Genomic DNA, 15,278 nt, shown 5'->3' with positions numbered 1-15,278 from the left:
CTTGTGTCCAGACTTAGATATAAGTTTGACAAAGCTTTGGAGCCTATTCCAAGTCAAGATATGAGAGCTTTTGAAATTCTTAGTATCCCTCCAGCAAGGCAACCCAAGCAATCAGTTGTTATTGAAGATATTTCTCATTCTTATGATACAAGAAAAGCTCTGGATATCAAAGAAGAAGTTGAAAAAGAGAGAGAGCAGGAGAAGATTTCAGAGGATGCCATTCTTTCTCAGCAAGCTGAAATTCTCCATGCATCCAATTCAGAGCTTTCTCAGAATGTGACAGGTCAAATGATAGTAGATGTGTCCATGCATGGAGAGGATGAGGTTTATTGTGACATTGCCCCTGAGGACACAAGTATGCTTGTGAATCACAATATTGAGATATCTGACACAGTCCTCTTCATCTGTCTGAGGTTTGTGTGGATTTGCTTTTGTTTTCTTGATGAATTTCTCAGATTCCATATTTTGTTGACATGTTTTGTTTGTGTCTCCAGATGTCTTATGAGGGATCTTCATGAATCAATGGCTGTGCAAGTGACCATTCTTGATCCCCTTGTTACACAGTGCCTTTTCAATAGGCAAGGGGATCTTGCAAGTTTTCTCAAAAACTTTGATATGCTTACCTGCAATTACATTGTATACCCTTATGTTGAAGTGTAAGACTCATACTCAATTATCTTTTGCCTATAATAGACATGACAGTATTCATAACTAATTTCAGTATTCATATTATCACAGAGGCCATTGGAGTCTTATTATCTTCAATCTATTGGATAGAGATGTGATCTTTATGAACTCTTTGGCATCCATTCATGGGAGAAGTAAAATGTAAGAATTAACTTTTCCATGGTTTATGTTCCAGAACAATTTCTTGCATGATTTCAATTATTTGGTTGACCCTCAATATTTTATGCTTGTAGTGCTGCCAAACTTATCTTGAGTTTTCTAGGTTCTACCTATGTAGACTACAAACTTGAAGATTTTAAGTACTTCAATCAGGAAGTTCCCTTGCAGAAAGACTCAACATCTTGTGGATGGATGGTACTTGCTAATGCTTGGAGATATCTTGAGTCAAGATTTAGAATGACAACACTTACTGTAAGTTCATGAATGAAAACCATTGATTGATTTAGTGAATACATTTAGTGCCCTATTTTCTTACTTTCTTATTTTCTTTTGTCTTAGTTGCATGAGTATCCAGATTCTTGGGTAAGTTGGGTAAGGGAGAAGGCAGTGTCCATGGTTTTGAGCAGATCCATCAATCCATATGATCCTGATTCTCCCTTTCCACCTAATAAAGGAGCCAAGGATACAACTTCAAAGAAAAGGAAAAGGGAGAAGAAGGAAAGCAAAGACAAGGATGACTCATTCAAAAAGGAAAAGACCTCTGCCAAAGAGAAGAAGAAGAGAAAGAAGAGCCCTACTAAGAGCAGATCTTCCAAGGGGAAAAAGAGCCATTCTAAAGAGAAGAGCCATTCTAAAGGAAAGATCCCTCAGGCTACAGAGAAGATCCCTACCCCTCCTGCTAAAGAGAAGAGCCCTAGCCCACTTGCTAAAGAGAGGAGCCCTAGCCCACTTGCTAAAGAGAAGACCCCTAGCCCTCCTGCCAAAGAGATGAGCTCTTCACCAGCTCAAGGGAAGACTCCTATCAAAGAGAAAATCCCTAGTCCTCCTACCAAAGAGAAGAGCTCTTCTCCAGCTCAAGAGAAGACACCTATCAAAGAGAAGACCCCTGTCAAAGAGAGGAGTGCTACTAAAGGTCTTCCTTTTCACTCACCAGTGAAATTTAAAATTCAGAAGCGTCGTTTATCCAACAAAGGTAGTAAGAGGGCAAATGTTAGCTCTCCATTAAATTTCTTGTTCATGTTCCCCAAGAAGACTGCCAAGTCTCCAAGGCCAACCTCCAAAGAACCTTCTCCAAAACCAGACCCCACTGCCAAATCTCCCTCGCCAACACGTGAAGGTCTCAGAGAGGAGCCCAACTTACCACCATTAGGGGAATTCACTCTAAAGTCTTCCTCTCCAACACCTCAAGTGCTGAAAACTCCAGAGCTTGAACCTCAATCAGCAAAATTTGATCGAAGCAAACAGAAGAGAGAAAGATTCTCTAAAGATGCAGGGTCATCTCATGCCAAAAGGAAAGTTGATTTTGTAGAGTGATTCCACATATTGGATTTTGTTTTGTTCATTTTGTCCATATGAACACACCCTTTTTGTGACAATATTCTGTACTTAAATTCAGTATCAATAATTTGATATTCAATTGTTAAACCTCGTTCTGTGTCGCGAACAATTTGTTAACCAATTTTGTGAAGAAGTCAAGATGAAATCTAGCCGAATATATTGATTACATTATTGGATAAATCCTTTTCAACTATACAAACTTGCCCTTGCAAGTGGCTCAAATACAACTTTTTTTGGGGGGAGACATGTGATGCATGAGGTTACACTCTCCATCCTTGTACTGACAACAATATCATCTACTTTGAATCTATATTTCAGGTGATATTTCGTCCAGAAACTCAAGCGACTCTCTAACATGTTATAGTCGCCAGTTTGATGTTACTATGAGTTTCCTGGGATCTATGAATGGATGGACTATGATGTTAAATTCAAACTCTGGACAATTCTCTTCAGAATCCAAAGGGACCCAACTACCAAGCTTGCTTTTCCATCTCCTATAGTCATAGCCCAAAACTAGGGATTGGCGACACAGTTGGTATGAGATGGACAAAGAATTTGGGCTTACTCTACAAACTGATATTGTCCCCCATATGAAAAGTTTCCTTGGTACTCCATCCTTCTCCAAGTACAGTGTCCAGATCAGTCAGAGATAGTCTTCTATTAAGCCACATCGTTCTTGTCCTCTCCAATTCCATTGTTTTGAAACATGCCACAAAGACATGTATAGGCAAGAACCATTGAATTTTTATCCTTCTTGAAATCCTTCCAGGAGACATAGCTTTAAGAATATCATCTTTGATTTTGGATTTGAAGCTTGTTATGGTATTTGGATCAGGAACTTCCCATTCTAGTGACATTAATGTGGGAATAGGTATGTCATATAATTCTCCATGAACACCTTCTCTTGATGGAACCCTGTATTCTGCAAAATACACAAATAAATCCACTGATTTGTAAAATGAAGGTGGTTTGTCTGCGTACATGACATCTGCAATCCCCTTGTGAATTGCTTTGAATGTGCCACTTAAGCTCTCAACAGGCTGCCACTCCACAGCTGTTGACGGAAAGATAACTGAAATGAAACAAACAACAAATATATCAGAAAGAGAAATATTGTGTTGTATCAAATAGATAAAGTTTTGTTGAATTACAGTAAGAATGGAGAATTGGATGTTCATCCAAGTTCAACACCATGTCTTTGGCCATGTAGACATGTTGAACTTTTGCAAGCCAGCCATTGTCGGTCACTTTGAATGCAAGAACACGACCTTTCCAATGGGATTTCACTTCATTTCGCTTGGTTCTTTTCACCCTGTGGGCACCTTTGCAAGAGGGAAGCATTGTTACCCAATCATTCACACGAAAAGACATGGGTTTCCAAACACCATCTTCTCTCGTGTTATGAAAATCACAAGAAGTTATATTATGAGAAGGACGACGTGAGGACGCCATAGAAGCTCACAGATAAGAGAAAAATAGTGAATCTTTTGAATAGTGAATCTTTTGAAAGTGCAAAGAAAGGAGAATCAACCATATGCCAAAATGAAGGGAAGGTGGAAAGTAGACGTTTGAAAAAATTTGGTGTTTTGTCATTAATAGCATTGTTTTCAAGGCCTGAAAAGAGGATTTCGTATCTTCATGCTTGATTTTTTGAAATAAAAAATGAAACAAGATGTCACTATTTTGGACCCAAACTTTAATGTTAGCCATCGTAAACGTCTAAATTTAGTCGTTTTAGCCGTTCGCCACTAAAATAGAACCGTTAAGAAGACATTTGGAGGAGACAAGAATGCCATACTTTTGTATACATGTCAATTCACAATTGGACAATTTCTTAATCCTTAGATTAACAAACAGCCCTTTTCTAGCCGTTTTTGGCCCTAATGCAGAGGACTGCCTATAGCCCCTTCACACTGCCATGACACCATGCCCTTACTGTGTAGCTTAATGTACTCTGACACTGTGCCTATATTGTGTGGCTAACTTCCAACACTCCTTGACATATGTACAAACAAAAATGGTTTTGACCTTGAAACGATTTTGTGTCAATCTGGTGTCATTTTCTTTAGTTTATACTGTGGTTGCATTTTGTGGACTCTTAAGAAAGTGATTGGAAGATTCCTCCCCAGCCTCTCAAGATGTCCAGCATCTTCCCCTGTAATCAATCCCCTCTTCAGAAATATAAAAGATCTTGTCTCTGCCTATTTTGACATAGAGAGAGAAAATATTCTAGAGAGAGAATATTCAGATTTTGAATATTTTTAGATAGAAAAATTTCTCATATTATTAAAATTAATTCCCCTGAAACAGAAATTCAAAAAGAACTTTTCAATGTGCAATTGGGATTTATTGGAAATGGGTATAAAGGACCTTAGCCTAAGGGTCTAGATTTTTAGAAATTTTTGGATTATGGTCCAATTAAGGTTCCTATGGGCCAATAGCATCAATCCATGTGTAGGGAGGAGATAAATCCAAATTGTAAAAGAAGATACCCAAAAATGAGTAAATGCTCACATAAGATGAAGAGTTGACTATGTACAAGGTTTATTAGTAAGAAACTGAGTAATATAAAAAATATGAGATATTTTGGGTATCCAAAAATGAGTAAATGCTCACATAAGATGAAGAGTTGAAAATGTACAAGGTTTATTAGTAAAAAACTATGAGCAATATTAAAAATATGAGATATTTTGGGTATAATAATTCCATTTTGACACATATCTAAGGAAGGGGAGTCCATTAAAGGAGGTGCATATTTCACATGCTTGAATGAGTTTTAAACTAAAAAATAATGTGATATTTTTATCTCTCCTCTCTCTTGAATCAAACCAAATCAAAATGGAACCAAACCGAATAAAAAAGGAACCAAACTAGATCCAAATCTAGTCCAAATTCAACCAAACTGAATCTGGAAAATTCTAGAATTCAGTTAGCTTTGGTTAGATCTTCCCTCTCCTATAAATAGAACATGAGTCCTTTGAAAAAAAGAGAAGAATTTTACTATACTAAAGTTATGCTGAAATAATGCTAATTTCTACTATTCTCTAAAATTCTCTCCAAATTGAAAAAATTGGAGCTTCCCTCTTTCTTCAATCCCCATTGGTGGCTCCATCAACATACTTAACCAATTGATTGGTTGGGGGCCTCTACCATGAACAAAGAATCAAGCAATTTGTAAGGTAAATGGTGAATTTTGATCTTTTCTATAATTTCTCAATGCTTCTCTCTTCTCAACCCCTCTCAAGCTTGAGAAGCTTAATTGGAATGATTTTTGAATTCTATTGAAGTTAATTGATGAATGGTAGTGAAGAATTACATAATTTGATGAATGTTATTGAAGTTAATTGATTAATGATAGTAAAGAATTACATAAATTTTTATTTATGCTTAATTCTAATGGTTTTTATGTAATTTCTCTCTCTCACTCAAGAAATGATCATACTCATGACCCATTCTCAATCCAAATGAAGCTTTTCATAGAGCTTTTCCTTAATCCAAGATTAATCTATGCTTGAGGTCAAATTAATGGCTTTTTTCTATGCTTTTAGTTTATGTATTTCATGAATATTGATGATTCAACCCATTATTGGGTTAATGATCCAATTAGGGATCATTCTAATCATTTTCTTAATGATAAGCTTTATCCTTCAAAATAAATTGAGATTTATCAGTCATAGTAGCGGAGCTATGGCAAAATTTTTATAAAAATTACACATAAAATAATTTTATTCAAAGCATGAAAAGAGAACTTCCTACCATATTCTAGGAATTATCATCCTAGATTAATTGAAAGAATTTTATTGTAATCATGGAGAAATTGATTTTTATGTTATGCATAATTGATGATTATTTTATTGTAAAAGTGTTACTTTTATCATATTTGGATTTCATGCATAGAGGTATACATAAAAGAATTATTATTTTAATATAAAAGTGTTTCTTTTATCATATTTGTATTTCATGCATAGAGGTATGCATAAAAGTTGATTATTTTAATATAAAAGTGTTTCTTTTATCATATTTGTATTTCATGCATAGAGGTATGCATAAAAGTTGATTATTTTAATATAAAAGTGTTACTTTTATTATATTTGGATTTCATGCATAGAGGTATGCATAAAAATTGATTATTTTATTATAAAAGTGTGACTTTTATCATATTTGGATTTCATTCATAGAGGTATGCATAAAAGTTGATTATTTTATTATAAAAGTGTGACTTTTATCATATTTGGATTTCATGCATAGAGGTATGCATCAAAGTTGATTATTTTATTATAAAAGTGTGACTTTTATCATATTTGGATTTCATGCATAGAGGTATGCATCAAAGTTGATTATTTTATTATAAAAGTGTGACTTTTATCATATTTGGATTTCATGCATAGAGGTATGCATAAAAGTTGATTATTTTATTATAAAAGTGTGACTTTTATCATATTGGATTTCATGCATAGAGGTATGCATAAAAATTGATTATTTTATTATAAAAGTGTGACTTTTATCATAATTGGATTTCATGCATAGAGGTATGCATAAAAGTTTATTATTTTATTATAAAAGTGTGACTTTTATCATATTTGGATTTCTTGCATAGAGGTATGCATAAAAGTTGATTATTTTATTATAAAAGTGTGACTTTTATCATATTTGGATTTCATGCATAGAGGTATGCATAAAAGTTGATTATTTTATTATAAAAGTGTGACTTTTATCATATTTGGATTTCATGCATAGAGGTATGCATAAAAGTTGATTATTTTATTATAAAAGTGTGACTTTTATCATATTTGAATTTCATGCATAGAGGTATGCATAAAAGTTGATTATTTTATTGTAAAAGTGTTACTTTTATCATATTGGATTTCATGTATAGAGGTATGCATAAAAGATATTCTTTTTATACTAAAAGTGTGATTTTCATCATAAATGGATTTTATGCATAACTTAGATACATAAGAGAAATCCTTTTATTCTAAAAGTGTAATTCCTACCAAATTGAATTTATGCATAAGAAGATGCATAAAAGATTGATTTTTAAATTCAAAGTGTCATTCGCATCTAAATTGAGTTTATGCATAGGAAGATGCATAAGAGATGGAATTTTAATTCAAAAGTGTCATTTTCATTTAAAATGAATTTATGCATAGGAAGATGCATAAAAGATTGATTTTTAAATGAGATGTGATAATATGTGATAAGATGCGATAAGAGGTGTATGAGATGTGATAAGATGTGATAAGATGCGTATAAGAAGTGATAGGATGTGATAAGAGGTGTATGAGATGTGAAAAGATGTGTATGAGATGTGATAGGATATGATAAGAGGTGTATGAGATGTGATAGAATGTGTTAAGATGAGTTAGGATGTGTTAAGATGTGTATGGGACGAGGTAGAGAGTGTATCTGATGGGATAAGATGTATATGGGATGTGTTAGGGCGAGAATGGATGTATGGATGTAGATACGGATGTATGTATGTATGTGGATGTGGATGTATGAATGAGGATGTGAAAATGGATGTATGTATGTAGATGTGGATGTATGGATGTGAATGTGAATGAAGATGTGGATGTGGATGTATGGATGTAGATTCGGATGTAGATGTATGTATGTGAATGTGGATGTATGAATGAGGATGTGAAAATAGATGTATGCATGTAGATGTGTATGTATGAAGGTGAAATTGGATGTATGTATAATGTGGATGTATGAATGAGGATGTGAAAATAGATGTATGCATGTAGATGTGTATGTATGAATGTGAAATTGGATGTATGATGTGGACGTACGAACATGCATATGTATGTAGAATAATGAATGTGAATGTGTATGTGAAATAATGTGTAGTCTATATGAGTGAATGGATGAGAATGAGTACACATTGAATGGAATAGGGAATAAGTAATGTGGTCCGAGAGTGGATAATGTGGAAAGACGAGAGTTCGTTATAGAAACTGTATTTTGTGACTGTTTGTAAATGATTGTTTTATGTCAAGAATGCTGGGGAAGCATTTTGACCGTCTTGAGGATTAAGGTCATGAAGACCGAACTGATAAAGTTGCAACTGCTGACGGAGAGTCAATGGAGGACGTCTCGCGTAGCAAGGTCGGCCAAGGTCTTGACCAACCTCGGTTCAATTTAAATGGTGAGCTTCCGGTACGGTGGATTAGGGACCAAGGAAGCGGCCTATGAGTGAAGCGCTAGGTCACCTGCGAAGGATCCTAGAGGGTGGTGACCATACGGTGCTCGGGCTCTGGGTCGCGAAAGATACCCACACGTGCATCGAGGAAGATATTGGAACAAGGAGTAAGAGTTGTTTTCTGAAACCGGGCATGGATCTGGTTGATTGACCTTGCTGGTCCTCAATTCTTCCTTGATCTGACCAAGTACTGTTAGAGGTGCAGTCGGATCAGTTTGATCAGTAATGATCTTGACTACGTTAGAGTAAAGAGTTATCCTGGTGGAATCGCTCGTGCTTTCCGGATAAGGAAAGTTTTTTTGGGTTCGGTTTTGGAAAAACCGACGGATTAGTCTCTTGTCCGAATATCCGTGGGCGAGGCCCCGAGTGTGAGACCCTGACCCGCGCAAGATGTGTTACTTCCGCTACTAGCACTCTGAATCCATTGCGCGGTGGGAACAGGGATCTCACAGTGATGGTTTAAAAGTGCTTATCTAGGTACTGAAGTGCTTGTCAAGTGGTTTAAAAGTGCTGGTCTAGACACTAAAAGTGCTTCTCAAGTGGTTTGAAAGTGCTTCTCTAGGTATTGAAGTACTTGTCAAGTGGTTTGAAAGTGCTTGTCTAGATACTAAAAGTCATTAGGACCTCAATGGAAGGCTTCTTGGGCCCTTTTATTTGGCAGTTTAAGGAGTCAAACCTTTTCTCTTAAGAAGAAACGTTTTCTAATTAGAAGCTTCAAAACGGCTACTTTATTCGAATTTGAATTTTGGAGGGAAAATGGAATTTAAAATCTAGCGGACAAAACCATATCATGTAACATATCTATGGAAAGCTCTTGATGCGTAGATCACGGATCTATAATCTCCGCTCAAATCGGAGCTTGTATGTAGAAGTTATGGAGGTCCGAAAATTGTAAAATTGCCTCCCCCCTTTTTGGGGGAAAAAGTGCACCCTTTGACCACTCTTACACCTCTCTTACAAACCCAACATTTCACTCCACATGGCAAACCCCCATTTGGCTATTCCTTAATCACCTTGATTAGGCTTGGGCAAATTAAAGGGCCCAAGAAGACCCCATTCACTTCCTAATGGCTTGTCCAGGTACTGAAGTGCTTGACAATAATTTCTCAAGTGGTCTGAAAGTACTAAACTTGTGCTTGTCTAGGTACTAGAAAGTGCTGGCTAACTGCTGGTCAGGTAATTCAAAAGTGTTTGTCAAGGTGCTTAAAGCGCTTGTCAAGTGGTCTGGAATGCTTGTCTAGGTACTAAAAGTACCTGACAGGTGCTTACCATGTGGCCTCCAAGTGCTTGTCAAAAGTGCTTGTGTAGGTCATTCAATTGTTTGGGAAGTGATGGTCAAGTGGTCTGAAAGTGCTTGTCTAGGTACTTAAAGTGCTTTTCAAGTAATCTGAAAGTGCTTGTGTAGATCCTTGAAGTGCTTGTGTAGGTACTAGAAGTGCTTGTCAAGTGGTCTTAAAGTGCTTGTCTACTACTGAAAGTGTTGTCAAAGAGTTGAACGTACGAAATAGTGCTTCTTAGGAGGACGCATTGTGCTAGCTTGAAAGTTAGAACTTACAAGTTCTCCTCTGGGGGCATGCTATTATAGATTTGTTCAAATACATCATTTGACAATTCATATACATTAGGCTCACCTTCTACCGAGCACATCGTAAACCTGATGCATCGCAGCAGGTGGGAGTAGATAAAAGCAGGGGGCTTGTCATCCAAAAAAGAACGTAGGTGTCATCTTGGCCATTTACCTTATCGTAGAAGAGTCCCTCAATGACAAATGAGTTCTTTTGAATACGGTTATGCCATTCATCCCTGTCAGATTTGATGGTCAAGCGCTTGGTTTTAGTGCACTTCAAGATGTAGAAGTCTGCACCTGGCTCTTCTGCATTCACTGCAAAGTTTTGGCCAACCATCAAGGCATCACTTAGGTCATCATGGTGGCCAGCATACATGGGGGCTCCTGGTAACTCATCATCGCTGGATGCTTCTCCATCATTTTGAACATTGACAATCGGTTGTATTCGCAAGTACTGCCACCTCTCAACGTGGTCCTTGTTTACACATCTCCTCCATTGGCCTTTCATGCACACGCATGGCAAAAGCAGGACAATGGTCTGCACCGTAGCCCGTGCATATCTGATTGTATGTAGCCAATGACATAGTGGAAGGATCGAGACCCTTTGATCCGCATGCAATCCCACTCTCTATCTCTGTCTACATCACCGAGCTTGACCTCCCAGAATCTACAATCAACTTTCTTTCCTGTCAATGGACATTCTTTCCTGAGGGTTGCGTTGAGGAATGCCACCACACTTGAAGCATTATGTGACACTCATCCATCAGATTTCAGCTGCTCCTGTGTGAGAGCTCTTTTGAGCACCGCACTAGCCCCATCGTGCTCGCCCTTCCCATGGCCGAATGCAAAGAAACTGTGCATCATCTCAATACCTGTCATATTGAAGTATCGGGCTACAAAATAGAAAGAGCGCCTTGCTTTGAATTGTGAAGCGGTGCCATCAGACCACACCTCAGACCACACCTAGTGTTGCCTGACACTGCATCCTTGAGCTTTCAACCACTTATTGTGCAAAATAAAGCAGTGCTGCACAAACAAAGTGTCGTGGATTTTGTCATCAGAGATGTAGAAGTGGGTTGTCTTTTGAATGGTACCAAGCACATCACGGAGGTACGAAATGTGGACCAAGATTGTCACCTGAGTTGAATACCAATGCATTGACTGAATTTCATTCTGCACCTTGAAGGAGTAACTCTGCAAAATCCACTACCGACACCACTACATCATCTGGAAATTTATCCAAACACTCTTTGAATTGTTTAGCTTGCCATTTGTACTTATAATTGTGTTTGATGAAGTTTCCCAATTTGCTTTGAAGCAAGGAAGTGAAAGTCCTCGGGTTGACTTGGTGAACAACAAGATCTTTCTGAGTTTTTGCTTGACCGTTCTCATCCCCTTCCTATGTAGGAACGTTGTCAAAAAGCTTGACAGTCATCATAGAGATGTCATCGCTTTTTTCATGTGGACACAAGGAGATCTGTTTAATGCCACAATGTTGGCATGTACCCAAAAGACATTGTCTACGGTGATAAGCATAGTCAATGGGTTTTGGGCACAATACAGACTCCCATAGGTCTGTTAAGCTTGGAAATGTGGCATTGGAGGATGCGCACTGCGATGTTCCATTATGAGAACTGCAAACAAGGCACCTGCCAAACTGCATGGCCGGCCATGTAGCCCATATCTTCCCTGGCGCATCTGATTAAGAGCTTTCTTGAAGTAGACAAGCTGCACATGGTATTCACAGCAATAAGTGTTGGGGTCCTTCAACTTGTGTACGAAGTATGGCTTTAGACCCTCAAAACATCTCAAGGAGATCCTTATAATAGGATGAGCCACTTGGAACCGCATATAGAAGTCCCTCTGTGACAAAAAAGACAGATTTAGACACACTATCAACCATTATAAATTATTCTAAAGCAACCTATAGCATTCGTAAGCATTATGACGCACTTTCAATCAGTGTAAAGCTATGACACTCATTGGGTAAAGCTCTTAGACGCACTTAGTAGCACTTTCTGCACTTGGCAGCACTTGTAAATGGTTGTAAAGCACTATAAAGCACTCTCAGGCACCTACAAGCACGTAGAAGCCTGAGGATCCATTTAGATGAACTTGGAATAACATGGAATTTTTGAAAAACACTTGGAAGCACTTGAAAACACTAGCAAACACTTAGAAGCAAGTAAAGCATGTGGGAGCACTTGGAAGCACTTAGAAGCACATGGAAGCACTTAGAGGCACATGGAATCACTAGCAAGCACTTAGAAGCACTTGGAAGCACTTAGAACCACTAGCAAACACTTGGAACCACTAGCAAGCACTTAGAAGCACATGGAAGCACTAGCAAGGGCACTAGAAGCACTTGCAAGCACTTAGAAGCACTAGCAAGCACTTAGCAAGCATTTAGAAGCCCTAGAAAGCACTTGGAAGCACTTACAAGCACTTACAAGCACTTGGAAGTAGTTAGAAGCTCCTGTTATCACTTCTGAAGCGCTGTTAAGCCATTACGAGCATAAGCACTTGGAAGCATTTGGAAGAACTCTCAGGCACCTAGCAGTTTTTTGAAGCACTATTAAGCACTCGGAAGCAACAAAAGGCACTTAGAAGCACAGAGAAACATTTAGATGCACTTGGAAGCACTTACAAGCACTTACAAGCACTTGGAAGCAATTAGAAGCTGCTGTTATCACTTCTTAAGCTCTGTTAAGCCATTACGAGCTTAAGCACTTGGAAGCATTTGGAAGAACTTTCAGGCACCTGCTGGCATCTTTTTGAAGCACTATTAAGCACTCAGAAGCAACAAAAGGCACTTAGAAGCACACAAAAACATTAAGATGCACTTGGAAGCACTTACAGGCACTTACAAGCACTTGGAAGCAGTTAGAAGCTCCTGTTATCACTTCTTAAGCTCTGTTAAGCCATTACGAGCTTAAGCACTTGGAAGCATTTGGAAGAACTCTCAGGCACCTCTGGCAGCTTTTTGAAGCACTATTAAGCACTCAGAAGCAACAAAAGGCACTTAGAAGCACACAAAAACATTTAGATGCACTTGGAAGCACTTACAAGCACTTGGAAGCAGTTAGAAGCTCCTGTTATCACTTCTGAAGCTATGTTAAGCCATTACGAGCATAAGCACTTGGAAGCATTTGGAAGAACTCTCAAGCACCTGCTGGCAGCTTTTTGAAGCACTATTAAGCACTCAGAAGCAACAAAAGGCACTTAGAAGCACACAGAAACATTTAGATGCACTTGGAATGACATAAAATTACTTGTAACCACTATGAACCACTTAGAAGAACTTGTGATCACTTGAAGAAGTATGTCAAGCACTATAAAGCATGGTTAAGCAATATAGTGCACTCTCGGGCACTCAGAAATGGTTTGAAAATGCTCAGAAGCACTAAGATGCACTCATGACTTGGAATTTCTTGGAATCACCATGAAGCACTCAGAAGAATCTGAAATCAATTGTAAAGCTTCGTAAAGCACTATAGTGCATGGTTAAGCATTGTAATGCACTGTGAGGCACTTGCAAACATTTGGAAGCATGGTAAAGCACTCTAATGCCCTATCATACAAAATTTTAGTACTGTCAAGCACTCTAAACCATTGACATTTAGAAATTAGTATCGAATAGAAGAGCATATCCGGATACACTATCAATCATATGTGAGCAACTGTGTAGCTCTTATAACACACTCTCAACACAGTGATATACCTGAGGCAAATCGAGTAGATGCACTGGATGCAGTACATGTGTAATCTTGTCTATCCTCTTTCGAACAACATCTTTCTTGTTTGGGGAGATGCGAGTTTCCATCGACCAAAACTGAAACACGATTTCCCTGATTTCACTGGTGATGGTGCTTGCCCTATGCAATTGACGGTGACAAGAATCCAAGGGAATTGACCCTTCCTCCGCTTCATGTTGTAGCCGAAAATTGGCCGCAATGACATTCCTTCGATGAACTCCTAAAGCCTTGGCAACTTCTCTACCACTCATTTGATTGTCAACACGAGATCCGCCATTGAGGCATGCCACGATAGTATCCCGCTTTAAAAACAACTGGTTATTTGAATGGGGTGTCTTCGCCTCAGATAATGTATAATAAATGTTAGAGAAAATGAGTCTCTCAACTGTCTCTGATGTGTGCTGCAACACTGAGAACGTTGGATGACGAAGGAGCTGTTGTAAAATCTTTGTTTGAAGGCCCTCGGAAAGCCCGTTTGTTTGTTTGCGCCAGCATTGAGAATCTGCTCTGCAGATTTTCTTTGCCTCTCGCTCATCAATGTCACCATCCTTGCGCCGCATATGTGCCATCCTCTTCTCAATGCTTCTTTGTTCCCTCTTCTTTGCAACCGAGTAGTTTCGAAGACCTGGCAGAAGTTCTCTCGGGATGTGTTGTGTGATAGACAATGGGGGAAGATATACGGAGCCTGTATTGCCATTTTGTACACTATGAGACTCCATGTGGAGCCAGTTATGAGGGAGCTAGGAGGCTGAGGTTATTGCAAAGAAGACCATTGAAGCACAACTGTAGTTTTCTTGGAGAGAGAGAGAGAGGGAGAGAGGGTGATAGTACAGATGAATACAGCTTGCGCTCAGGCGGGAAGAGAGGCCCTTTTGTGTAGGCGGGAAGCAGAGGCTATGGCAGAGAGAGAGAGAAGCAGAGAGTGAGAGAGAGAGAGAGTCACGGCAGGCCAATGGATTGCAGGACGAGTGCAGATAAGTGGAGGAGAGAGAATATTCAGAAGCGTTTAATGGGCACGCCATTCCCTTAATGACTGCTCAGTTGCATTTTCAAGCCCGCCTCTATTTCAAATTTAAGCCTCTTTCTCCTCCCAAAGGGATGGCTAAAAGGAGTGTCCAAGACACTCCTTTTTCGTACCACCTATACATGCTTTCACCCGTAAAGAAGAGTCTCAATTTAGGTAAAGCTATCCTAAATTTTCCATCAAGGATGATAAATCTAGGGTCTTGGTTCTAGACTTTGGCCTTTACAATTTCAATCTTTATAGTCTTATGTTTGAGGTTTCATGGTTAGCATCTCGAAAATGAACGAAATACAGGGACAAGAAAATTCAACAAAGAAATAATATCACCTCGTTGTCTTTTGATGATGCATTTCGATTCCCTTATGTTTTTCTTTAGGTTTCAATCAGGATCCATTGTCTTTTAATTTAGTTTTATTGTGTAATTTTCTTTTCATTTAAATTACATTTTTTTAAATGTCATATTTACATATTTCTCACTTTATTTAATCTTATGTGGTTAGCATTTATGGAAACATAGATGAATGATATTGATAACTCTATTATTAA

General features: G+C 38.2%; 1 long non-coding RNA gene and 1 pseudogene across 1 annotated transcript; one reads left to right on the top strand and one right to left on the bottom strand.

Annotated features, from left to right (window-relative positions):
* The first annotated feature begins 512 nt into the window (after positions 1 to 512).
* On the top strand, positions 513 to 1,119 carry LOC147619327 (uncharacterized). The gene is made up of 3 exons (XR_015261905.1): positions 513 to 656; positions 739 to 828; positions 921 to 1,119. It is a non-coding gene; the product is annotated as an uncharacterized LOC147619327 (long non-coding RNA).
* An 8,818-nt stretch (positions 1,120 to 9,937) lies between these two features.
* Positions 9,938 to 10,461, bottom strand: LOC147619326 (uncharacterized; annotated as a pseudogene).
* Positions 10,462 to 15,278: the final 4,817 nt, after the last annotated feature.

The sequence above is a fragment of the Cibotium barometz genome, chromosome 33 (assembly GCF_041138505.1).
Source record: "Cibotium barometz isolate CiBa-2024 chromosome 33, ASM4113850v1, whole genome shotgun sequence".
Taxonomy (NCBI): Eukaryota; Viridiplantae; Streptophyta; class Polypodiopsida; order Cyatheales; family Cibotiaceae; genus Cibotium; species Cibotium barometz.
The sequence above is the reverse complement of the archived record's forward strand: the minus strand, read 5'-3'. Positions and strand labels throughout refer to the sequence as shown.